We start from the raw sequence: 13,370 nt of genomic DNA on the forward strand, positions 1-13,370 counted from the left end.
AACCAACAAAATATAAACCCTGACTAGAACAATGTTCTTTTTAAAATTTAAAATCCATTTATGCTTCACATATTTGCATGCTTCATATACAAAAATTGTTTATAACCTTTGGAAAAAAAATGGTGTTGTTTTTTCTTTAATGATGTAAGCATTCCAATAGTTACCCTACTCTTATGAAATGGGTAGAATCATAGCAAAGTATCATAAATCTCTCACATGAAATAATCCAAAATTTTATCACAGATTTTGTGAAAATACAACATATAAAAGAGCATTGCATTCAGTTCTATGTTCCACTAAGCTATCCTATTCAGAGTCAATGTAGAAAACTTCTAAATTGTTTTATAAATATCTGTTAGGTGGTTAGAATAGGACAAAGGAGTCCAGAATGGCGGTGGCCAAAAGACAAGGAAGAGAAAAGCCTGCAAAAATAGAACAGAGGAAGGTCCAAGGACCTGAGTGAGGACCTCAGGTGGAACAAACAGCAGTCCCAGCTAGCCCAGTTTACACAGGGCAGGCCCAGGGGGAGGAGAAAGCATAGAAAAAGAGGAGCCAAAGGGCCGGGGGCCTCTCTCTCCCTCGCACACGAGCACGGGCATTCTCTCTCTCTCTCTTCTCTTTGTGTCTTTTGGGTCAGCATGGCCTCACATCTTAAGGATGTATTTTCCTTTTATTTTCTAAATAAAACTGAGCTGTAAGACAGAGCTGTAACTCTGATCTGATCAACAGCTATAACATGGTCTGTCTGAGAGCTGTGACACGCCAAGGGCTTTAATGTCCGTCGCTTCAGATTTTTGTTGTGATGAGACAGAACCGAGGAAATGACCCACTCCCCTGACATATCTATCACAAATAGAATGAGTTAAATAATAGTCATAGGTAAACAAAAATATTTTTGCCTTGACACTAACTTTTGACTTATATTTAAAAATAAGAAATGTTTCTTTAGGTATATTTTCACATAAAATAGGAAAAAATATTTAAAATAATTATTTATTAAAATAAAAATATAAAATTATTTTTATAGAAACGTATAAACACAAGTTTGTGACTTCAACAGAGAATGTCCTGTGGTATATTATATAGTATTGGGCATGACAAAATTGAGATTACACTACAAACTATTAAAGTTACTGCTGCTGCATGCTGCTGCTGCTAAGTTGCTTCAGTCGTGTCTGACTCTGTGCAGTCCCATAGATGGCAGCCCATGAGGCTCCTCTGTCCCTGGGATTCTCCAGGCAAGAACACTGGAGTGGGTTGTCATTTCCTTCTCCAATGCATGAAAGTGAAAAGTAAAAGTGAAGTCACTCAGTCGTGTCCAACTCTTCACGACCCCATGGACTGTGGCCCACCAGGCTCCTCCATCCATGGGATTTTCCAGACAAGAGTGCTGGAGTGGGGTGTTTTCAGGTTTGTTAACTATTTGAATAAAAGTAGTAACTTTAATTACTACTATGTTAATTACTACTAATAAAAGTAGTAGTAACTAAAGTTATTACTTTTATTCAAATAGTTAACAAACATGAAAACTCTATGTATTAATGCATAATTTAGCATGGGCATATTATATATAACATCTATATAGTATTCTGTACACATATATAATATATATACTATATATACATAATATATTCTGAGAGAGATGGGAATACCAGACCACCTGACTTGCCTCTTGAGAAATCTGTATGCAGGTCAGGAAGCAACAGTTAGAACTGGACATGGAACAACAGACTACTTCCAAATAGGAAAAGGAGTATGTCAAGGCTGTATATTATCACCCTACTTATTTAACTTATATGCAGAGTACATCATGAGAAACGCTGGGCTGGAAGAAACACAAGCTGGAATCAAGATTGCCGGGAGAAATATCAATAACCTCAGATATGCAGATGACACCGCCCTTATGGCAGAAAGTGAAGAGGAGCTAAAAAGCCTCTTGATGAAAGTGAAAGAGGAGAGTGAAAAAGTTGGCTTAAAACTCAACATTCAGAAAACGAAGATCATGGCATCCTGTCCCATCACTTCATGGGAAATAGATGGGGAAACAGTGGAAACAGTGTCAGACTTTATTTTTTTGGGCTCCAAAATCACTGCAGATGGTGACTGCAACCATGAAATTAAAAGACGCTTACTCCTTGGAGGAAAAGGTATGACCAACCTAGATAGCATATTGAAAAGCAGAGACATTACTTTGCTGACTAAGGTCCGTCTAGTCAAGGCTATGGTTTTTCCAGTAGTCATGTATGGATGTGAGAGTTGGACTGTGAAGAAGGCTGAGCGCTGAAGAATTGATGCTTTTGAAGTGTGGTGTTGGAGAAGACTCTTGAGAGTCCCTTGGACTGCAAGGAGATCCAACCAGTCCATTCTGAAGGAGATCAGCCCTGGGATTTCTTTGGAAGGAATGATGCTAAAGCTGAAACTCCAGTACTTTGGCCACCTCATGCGAAGAGTTGACTCATTGGAAAAGACTTTGATGCTGGCAGGGATTGGGGGCAGGAAGAGAAGGGGACAACAGAGGATGAGATGGCTGGATGGCATCACTGACTCAATGGACGTGAGTCTGAGTGAACTCCGGGAGTTGGTGATGGACAGGGAGGCCTGGCGTGCTGCGATTCATGGGGTCACAGAGAGTCGGACACGACTGAGTGAGTGAACTGAACTGAACTAATGCAAACATAATCGTGCTCATGCTCAGTGGCTCTCATGCCCATGTTCAGTCACTCAGTCATGTCCAGCTCTTTGCAACCCCATAGACAGTAGTCTGCCAGCCTCCTCTGTCCATGGGATCTCCCAGGCAAGAATACTGGGGTAGATTGCCATTTCTTACCCAGGGGATCTTCCCCAGCCAGATGTCAAACCCATATCTCCTGCACCTCCTGCATTGGCAGGTGGATTCTTAACCACTGTGCCATCTGGAACCCATACACACACATACATACATAATATACAGTTATAGCATGTAGGATATATCTATATATATAATGTAGTATGCATATAGATAGTGTGTGTATGTATCACAATTAACTCTAATACAAAGTAAAAGAATGGTATTTTTAAAAAGCAAAAATAAATATATGAAGAGCTATAAGATTATTCAGAGATTACTTTTCATACATTCAATTTTATAAATTTGTGTTTGTGCATAGAGAAGTGATAGGGATAGAAAGAAAATCTCTCTATAGAAAATTAAGCTTCATTAAACAAGATATTTTGTCTTTTTCTCATCACTGTATTTCTAGAGTGTGGAACACTTCTGTATTTATTAAATAATTGTTGAAAGCAGTTCTCAAAAATAATGTCAGGTTTTCTGAAGTCTTTTTAATCCCTAAGTATCTGTTTCTCAACTGCACCCAGAGATAATTTATGTAGCATACTACTCTGATCACATGTGCTTTCACTGGTGTTAAATCCCTGTCTTCCATTGTGCCTAGAAAATAACCCAGATTCTCAGGCACTGAGTAATCTTGCCACTCTCATCTCATGTCACACAACTCTTTTGCTTACTGTGTCCCAGTCAAGCAGATGTTCTAGTTCTCAAACTTGTCACTTTGTCATTGAATGGACCCCTTGCCTAGAAATCTGTGCTCCCTGAGGCTGCTTCCTCCTCATCACTAATTCTCACTTATATAGTTCCCTCTTTCCTATGAGCATCTCCTTCAAATATATATTTCATAATTAGTCATTTGTTTACTGTTTATTAATATTGTCTTTCTATCACATATCAAAATTAGCTATTATTTCACTTATTTACTTGTTTTCAATCATTCTTCCAAATGAGTCACTGAATGTCATGATGGCAAAGGAACACACCATCACATTCATTTGTTTTATCATGTTGTCTAGTGTGGTATCTAACATACAGTAAGGGCTTAATAAGAACTGTAAATTAGTGGATAAACTGTACCCTCTGAAACCCACCCCTCTTTGTTTGAGTTTTTCTTTAAATACTTAGTTCTTCCAATCTTGTGTTTGAGTTCTTTGGAATGTAACTAGAAGGTAAGGTCCTCATTTGGCAAATGAGGCAAATGTGTTTTCTGTTTCCTACTTTATCCTCCACAGCAATCATACTTCTAGCAGTCTTCAATGGTAGATATTACAAGGTCCCTTTACAGGAATGAAGATTTTTTTCCCCAAGTGCTGGCAAAGAGCCCTCAATTGTCACTTCTCTTTGGAAATTTTCTCAGCTGAAGAGAATTGTCTTGCCCAACATATCTTTCAGCAAGAGTCTGCAGCCTGCAGTAAGTGACCAAAGTTGAAATATGAAGACTGACTGCCCCTGCCCACTTCCAACAATGGACAACTCTGAATGGGACTGGCTTAGATCTTTGTTGGGACTGTGGAGCAGTTCAACGTCTCCCACAGGCATTCTCTTTCCCAACCTTTCATCAGCTGTTGATCCCAAGAACACTCTCCAATAAACTTCCTTGGAAATAACCTCTATCTCAGATTCTGCTTCCCAGGGAACTTGAAATGTAACATCTGCAAATATTTATTTCCCTCTTTCCCATACCAATAGAACCTGTTATTTTTATTTGTATCACCCAGAATGAAGGCTGCATGTCCTCATTTTCTCTGCAGTCAGCCATGGCCTTGTGGCTAAGTTGAGTGGTTGCAAGCAGAAGTTGTGCACCTAACTGCCAGAAAGTATCACTAAAGGAAAGAAATACACTTGCATCTTTATTTGCCTCTTCCTCCTGCCTTCTAGATGGAACGTTTAGAGCTCTGATAAATACCTGGTATCATAAAAATAACAAGAAATGAAAATCCATGTAGGCCAAAACATTAGGACAGACGTGCCTATGTGCTGAACCTCATCATTATCACCATTTGGATTAGCAACATTTCACATGGTTGGTGATGCCATCTTTCTAGAAACACTATCTTCACTTGGAATATGGAGAATGTGACTGTCTTGCTTTTTTATCTCATCTCATTGCACAGTTTTTCTCAGTTTTTTTCCTTACTCCTCCTACACTCCCAACATCTGAGGTTAGAATTTCCCCTAGCTTAGTGCAATACATGGGCCTCTTGCATTCCCTATCTCTATTTAGTACTTGCTGCTAAGTCGCTTCAGTCGTGTCTGACTCTGTGCGACCCCATAGACGGCAGCCCACCAGGCTCCCCCGTCCTTGGGATTCTCCAGGCAAGAACACTGGAGTGGGCTGCCATTTCCTTCTCCAGTGCATGAAAGTGAAAAGTGAAAGGGAAGTTGCTCAGTCATGTCCGACTCTTAGTGACCCCATGGACTGCAGCCCACCAGGCTCCTCCATCCATGGGATTTTCCAGGCAAGATTACTGGAGTGGGGTGCCATCGCCTTCTCTGATTTAGTACTTAGAGGTCATCTATTAAAAGATTTTTAATTTATATCCAGTTGACTCTGACATTTAAACACATTTATGTCTCTAATTCAATGTTTGCCCTCTAAACTCCCCACAGCCATAGCAAATTGACTAACTTTTCTATAAATCCTCATTTATATGTATAATGGGTAATTTCAAAACTGAGCTTTTGATTTCTCTATCCCCATATTAACAAAATAAAAGTAAATATTTGTTCTCTAGCTGCTTCACTCATAGTAAATAATCATAATTCACCCAATTGCTTTCTCTCAAAATGTACATCTAATATAAAAACAAAAATGATAGCTTCCATTTTCAATATATATTTAGAATTAAACCTATTCCTATGACCTCCACTGTTTCTAACTTAGTGTAACTTCTCTTCTCTCTCCTAGACCTTTGCGTATCTCAATTCTACTCTGGTTTCTCTATTATAAGTACTGCACAGCTGTCAGAGTGAATTTTTAAATTGTAGGTCATATTATAAAACTACGTCTTAAAACTATGCCAGTTACTTCCTCTCACAGTCACTATAAAATCTGAATTTTTTTGTCATAATATTCAAGTCATTTCATGACTCTCTGCCTGATCTCATTGCCTATAATTCTCCATCTGGCTCACTTCTCTTAGCCATATTGATGTTCTTCCTGCTATAAAAACACATCAAGCTAATCCTATTTCAGGACATTTTATTTACTGTTTCTTCTGGTTTCATCTCTGTGTGCTTTTCTCCCTTAAATTTGTATGTTTTCTGACAAATGTCACCTTAAACATTTAAAAAAATTATGTAAGTATGGTTATTTACAATATTGTGTCAGTTTTAGATGTACAGCAAAGTGAATTAGTTATGCAGGTATATATATATATATATTCACTCTTTTTTAAGATTCTTTTTCCATATAGGTTTTTACAGAGTATTGAGTAGAGTTTCCTGTGCTAACAGTAGGTTCTTATTAGTTACCTATTTTATATATAGTTGTGTGTATATGTGAACCCTTATCTCCCAATTTATCCCTCCCCCTCTTTACTCCCTGGTAACCATAAGTTTGTTTTCTACACCTGTGATTCTATTTTTGTTTTGTAGATAGGTTCATTTATACCCCACCCCCTTTTATTAGTTTCCACAGATAGGTGATATCATATGACATTTTTCTTTGTCTGACTTACTTCAATCAATATGACAATTTGTCTATCCATGTGCATCAGTCATAGTTCTTTGTTGCAAATAGTAGGATTCATTATAGGCAATTTAAGAGGAGATAAATGTATTAAAAGATATCACATAACATATTACACCAGTACCAAAACTCATACCAATGATGCTGGGACCCCATTTACATCAATATTTGGGGGAAAATAAATACCAGAAATGGCCAATACTATTCTCCTGGACTGTGTATTACTACATTTATCAAGAAACTCAGTGTACTGAGTGAAAAAAAATCTTCAAGATGTTCAATTCCATATTAAAATCTATGTTAGTGAATATTATTTACAGAATCCAAGATACTGCCTGAATCCGACATGAAAGATGGCTATGAAAGTAGGTTTTCTATTTTCCATTTTGGAAAAGGTCAAAACTGAATGTAGAAAACTCAAAATGTAATGCCAGTGCTCAAAAAGATTGTGTGTATGAAGTCACTCAGTCGTGTCTGACTCTTTGTGACCCCATGGACTGTAGCCTATCAGGTTCCTCCATCCATGGGATTTTCCAGGCAAGAATACTGGAGTGGGTTGCCATTTCCTTCTCCAGGAAATCTTCCCGACCGAGGGATTGAACCCGGGTCTCCCGCATTGTAGGCAGGCGCTTTACCATCTGAGCCACCGGGGAAGCTCTATTGGTTATACTTAAATGACATATTCATTGTATATGTAAATGACATATATAAAGGTATATACTGCTTTTATTAATCTTTTTTACTGCTCTATCACTTTCTGATGTTATAGGCACTACTTATTTATTGCCAGGTTTTCTGTCCATTGAGATATAAGCTCCACGACCCCCAGCCAGAGCAAAAACTGTATATTCAACTCCCAGTATGACACTCTTTGATATTCTATGATTTTGTTAGCACAGAGATAGACATATATTTTAACTTGGAACTGAATATCATGAAGACTTTTTTCATTTAGGTCACTGAATTTCTTGAAAGATAAAGGTGTCTGGGTCTTCAGGAGCAGTATAAGTGAAGTATCTGCATCCAAGTTATGCTCACTTTGGCATCCTCAGTTGCCTCACCTGTAAACTGGGAATCCCAGTGGTTCTTGCTTCCTAGTATTGTAGTGAAGTATAAATGAAATAACTTAGGACTCAGCAAAAGACTTTTCTTCCAGAAAATATTCAATAAATATTAAAGTTATTAATAATATCTATTTTACCTCTATCTTTGTATATTATTAAACAAAATCTCCAGCCTAATAGGACAATTAAGCCATCTATTTGAGAGATACATCCTTGAGTGAACACAATGACTCATTTTTAAATTGGACATGTTAGTTGAAAGAAAATATTTTTTCTATTGAATAATCCACAGAAACTTGTATAGAAAAGAATCCAAGAGCTGCACTGGGTCATTGGAAAGAAAAAATGATCAAACAACCAAAAATTAATTAATGTAGAACATACTTATATTTAAAGTTTATCTGTAAAATTGGAAAACTGTACAATATTTTACAGTAAAGGTGGAAAAGCAATTCTAGCTACAGGAAGTTGATGGCATAATATTCAATGTTAGTCAGAAATCAACCTGTATTATTAAAACTTTGTATGGTGACTTGAACATCTTAGAATTTTCAAACCCCCATCCCTCAAACTTGAAAAACATGGATAAATTTATCATCAGTCAGCATATGATTAAGGGAAAAGGAGGAGAAAATAATTAAGGTTGAGTCTCTTTCATTCAGTTCAAGTTCAGTAATGTGCAATGGAAAAAGACATGTCATATTTTTTTTAGTATTTAAAAAAATGGGGTCATCAGCATCCAATAATTTTGATCATTCTCTACACCAACTGGTTTGGTTTTGAAGAATGTCTAATACAGAACATTAAAATGACACATACGTTAAGAGAGAGAGAGATGCTATTATTAATTTTGAGATAAAAAGGAAAGAAATGTTTAATTTTATAAAAACACAGGTGTACCTTTTAGGAAAACTTTTGAAGGAAAAATGAAAGGTTTTGTAAAAATCCTGACAGATTATATTGCTAAGTCTTCATCTAGCCAAAGTCAAATGCTGCTTTTTAAATGTGTCACAATAATATTGGAACTAAGACCTAACGTTTCTAATTGTAAAATGTCGAGTGAATGCTTATTTGAAAGAACACTAGGCTACCTTTAAACCTTCTGATCATTCTTATTTTCTATGCTGTTAACACTTGGCCTGCTTTTTCCGTTTTCTTTTCTCTAGGCATTACATGTAATGTTTAAATGTACCTAAACTTTATGTGTGTAAGCTAAGTCCTCTATGATTTAAAAAATAAAATAGCAGATATGTGATTTAGGTGCTAGCATAAAAAATTAGTTGCATTAGTATTAGTAAGAATCAGTTCAGTCACTAAGTGTTGTCTGACCCTTTGTGACCCCATGGACTGCAGCAGGCCAAGCTTCCCTGTCCATCACCAACTCCTGGAGTTCACTCAAACTCATGTCCATCGAGTCGGTGATGCCATCAAATGATCTCATCCTCTGTTGTCTCCTTCTCCCCTGTCTTCAATCGTTCCCAGCAACTGGGTCTTTCCCAATGAGTCAGTTCTTTGCATCAGGTGGCAAAGTATTGGAGTTCCAGCTTCAGCATGAGTACTTCCAATAAATATTCAGGACTGATTTCCTTTAGGATGGACTGGTTGGATCTCCTTGCAGTCCAAGGGACTCTCAAGAGTCTTCTTCAACACCACAGTTCAAGCATCAATTCTTCTGGGCTTAGCTTTCTTTATGGTTCAACTCTCACATCCATACATGACTACTGGAAAAACCATAGCTTTGACCAGATGGACTTTTGTTGGCAAAGTAATGTCTCTGCTTTTGAATATGCTGTCTAGGTTGGCCATAACTTTTCTTCCAAGGAGCAAGCTTCTTTTAATTTCATGGCTGTAGTCACCGTCTGCAGTGATTTTGGTGCCCCCTCCCCCCTAAAATAAGTGTCACTATTTTTACTGTTTCCCCATCTATGGGACCAGATGCCATGATCTTAGTTTTCTGAATGTTGAGTTTTAAGCCAACTTTTTCACTCTCCTCTTTCACTTTCATCAAGAGGCTCTTTAGTTCTTCTTCGCTTTCTTCCATAAGGGTGGTGTCACCTACTGCTTTTCTCCCAACAATTTTGATTCCAGTTTATATTTCATCCAGTCTGGCATTTCACATGATGTATTATGCATAGAAGTTAAATTAGCAGGGTGACAATATACAACCTTAACATGCTTCTTTCCCAACTTGGAACCGGTCTGTTGTTCCCTGTCCAGTTCTAATGGTTGCTTCTTAACCCATGTACAGATTTCTCAGGAGGCAGGAAAGGTGGTCTGGCATTCCCATCTCTTGAAGAATTTTCCGCTGTTTGTTGTGATCCACACAGTCAAAGGCTTTGCTATAGTCAATAAAGCAGAAGCAGATGTTTTTCTGGAATTTTCTTGATTTTTCTGTGATCCTACAGATATTAACAATTTGATATTTGGAGAGGAGTTTTAGTTAAGGGCTAATTTTGCTTGACTACTGAGACAAGAGCATTCCTCATACTCTGATGTCTTATGAAGTAATGTGGTTTTCCACTTTATGTGTTAGGAACATGCACTTATCCTGACACTGTGTGAGATGTAGAGTTTGTTTCTTCTAACTATATTCTGCATGGTTTTCCCCCAGCTTCAGATTGCTTCCTCAGATGAATATGCTCAACAGTACTCACCACGCACTTAAGGATGGCCCTCTGGAGAACTCTTGCTGCAGGTCTTTCGCTCAGTTTTCTGCCCTGCAAGCTCTTACCACCTTTACTCCTCCAGTCTCCAAGTTTGACTCACTGGTCTTAAAGAGAACCTTCAGCTCCCTGTGCCATGGCTGGGTCCTTTCTCTAGTTTGTAATCTCAGGCAACCAAAAGCCTCACTGCCTTTGTTTCTCATCTATCAGTGATCACTATTGCCTGATATCCAAGGCCCAGAAAGCCATTATTTTATATTTTTTTCTGATTTTTTTAGTTGTATCAACCAAGGGAATAAAGCCAATCCTTGTTACTTCATGATAGATGTAATTAGAAGTTTGTTCATTCGACTTCCTTAGGGGCCTGTATCTGTTTAAGAGATGTAAGACTGAGGACTTGTTTACATTTGTGTAACATATACTGATCTGTAAGGTTATTTTCAAAACACTCAAAATCAATTCATCATTGTGAGGTTATTATCATTGAATGTCGTCTACAGCTAAACACAGAGAATAAAATAATCTTCTTGAAATCTTTCCTTATGTGAGCTATCAGTAGTGTCAAGAGATGAGTATAATACTTCATTCTGGAAATAAATGGGATTAAAAATTTTTTTTTACAATTTCTATTTCCACTCTTAGAATAACTATAGATAAGAGTGTAATTCTAAAAAGTAGTTTTATAATTCCACTGGTAAATGTAGTAACATTAGAAAAGACTCTGACTCAAGCAAATTTGAAATTACCTACTATTGAATGCTAAGCCGCCTCTGTGAAAAACAGTATAAAGTAACTTGAAATGTTGCTCAAACTAAGGGTTGTTTTATAACATCACAAACCTAAATTGTTTAGAAATTTCCTGGATACCCTTTTATCTATTAGTATGTAAACAAATTCATTATACCAACAAATCTTTTAGACAAACTGGGAAGAAGATGACAGAGATGTAGTAGTAAATAATTTATATGCACAGAAGAGTGTTGTTGTTTTTTGAAATCTCATGAACTGCAGCACACCAGGCTTCCTGTCCTTCTCCATCTCCCAGAGTTTGCTCAAACTCATGTCTGTTGAGTTGGTCCATCTAGTCGAAGCTATGGTCTTTCCAGTAGTCATGTGTGGTTTTTCCAGTAGTCATGTATGGATATGAGAGTTGGACCAAAAAGAAAGCTGAGCACCAAAGAATGGATGCTTTTGAACTGTGGTGTTGGAGAAGACTCCAACCAGTCCATCTTAAAGGAAATCAGTCCTGAATATTCATTTGAAGGACTGATGCTGAAGCTGAAGCTCCAATACTTTGGCTACCTGATGTGAATAATGGACTCATTGGAAAAGACCCAGATGCTGGGAAAGATTGAAGGCAGAAGGAGAAGAGGACAACAGAGGATGAGATGGTTGGGTGGCATCACTGACGTGATGGACATGAGTTTGAGCATGCTTCAGGAGTTGGTGATGGACAGGGAAGCCTGGCATGCTGCAGTCCATGGGGTTGCAAAGAGTTGAATGTGACTGAGCATCTGAACTGAACTGATTGAGTTGGTGATGCCATCCAACCATCTCATCTTCTGTCACCTCCTTCTACTCCTACCCTCAATCTTTCCCAGTATCAGGGTCTTTTCTAATAAGTCAGCTCTTCGCATCAGGTGTCCAAAGTATTGTAGCTTCAGCTATAGCATCAGTGCTTCCAATAAATATTCAGGGTTGATTTCCTTTAGGATTGACTTGTTTGATCGCTTTGCTGTCCAAAGGACTCTCAAGAGTCTTCTCCAGTACCACAATTCAAAAGCATCAATTCTTTGGTCATCGGCCTTCTTTATGGTCCAGCTCTCACATCCCTACATGACTACTGGAAAAACCATAGCTTTCACTATAAGAATCTTTGTTGGCCGTGATGTCTCTGCTTTTTAATACAGAAGATTAGCTGATTATGAAGGAAAAAATAGAGTGTTTAAACATATTTCTTTGGAATTCTGCTTTTATTTAACCAAGATACAGAGTCTACTGTAGAATTGTTTCATTTTTCAGCATACTAAAATAAACTCAAAATTTTTTAGTAATAAAAAATCAAAGACAACAATCAAGTATAATTTTAATTTTCTCTTTTCCTCTGGAATACAAACATTTATTTAGTATGTTGATTTTGTTATTATCAGTACTTAAGATCTTCTGGCAAGATAAAAACAAAAACTACAGTAATTAAACATATAATCACATAAAAATATTTCCTTATATTATCCAAATGATTAAAATATATTTATAAAGATTATTTTATATAAGAATATCAAAATGAATATTTTGATGAATGAATAAAGTCATTCTTTTACTTTTATCTGCTTCTATAATGCTAGTTACATAGAGTATTTGAAATTTTCTGATTTTTTTTTAAACAAAGAGGAATTATATAATTTGTGTTTCTAAACAAGCTAAATTCTCCAAGCCAGGCTTCAGCAATACGTGAACCGTGAACTTCCTGATGTTCAAGCTGGCTTTCAAAAAGGCAGAGGAACCAGAGATCAAATTGCCAACATCCACTGGATCATCAAAAAAGCAAGAGAGTTCCAGAAAAACATCTATTTCTGCTTTATTGACTATGCCAAAGCCTTTGACTGTGTGGATCACAACCAACTGTGGAAAATTCTGAATGAGATGGGAATACCAGACCACCTGACCTGCCTCTTGAGAAACCTGTGTGCAGGTTAGGAAGCAACAGTTAGAACTGGACATGGAACAACAGACTGGTTCCAAATAGGAAAAGGAGTACGTCAAGACTGTATATTGTCACCCTGCTTATTTAACTTATACACAGAATATATCATGAGAAATGCTGGGCTGGAAGAAGCACAAGCTGGAATGAGGATTGCCGGGAGAAATATCAATAATCTCAGATATGCAGATGACACCACCCTTATGGCAGAAAGTGAAGAGGAACTAAAAAGCCTCTTGATGAAAGTGAAAGAGGAGAGTGAAAAAGTTAAAGCTCAACATTCAGAAAACTAAGATCATGGCATCTGGTCCCATCACTTCATGGGAAATAGATGGGGAAACAGTGGAAATAGTGTCTGACTTTATTTTTTTTGGCTTCAAAATCACTGCGGATAGTGACTGCAGCCATGAAATTAAAAGACACT

The sequence above is a fragment of the Ovis canadensis genome, chromosome 6 (genome assembly GCF_042477335.2).
Source record: "Ovis canadensis isolate MfBH-ARS-UI-01 breed Bighorn chromosome 6, ARS-UI_OviCan_v2, whole genome shotgun sequence".
NCBI lineage: Eukaryota > Metazoa > Chordata > Mammalia > Artiodactyla > Bovidae > Ovis > Ovis canadensis.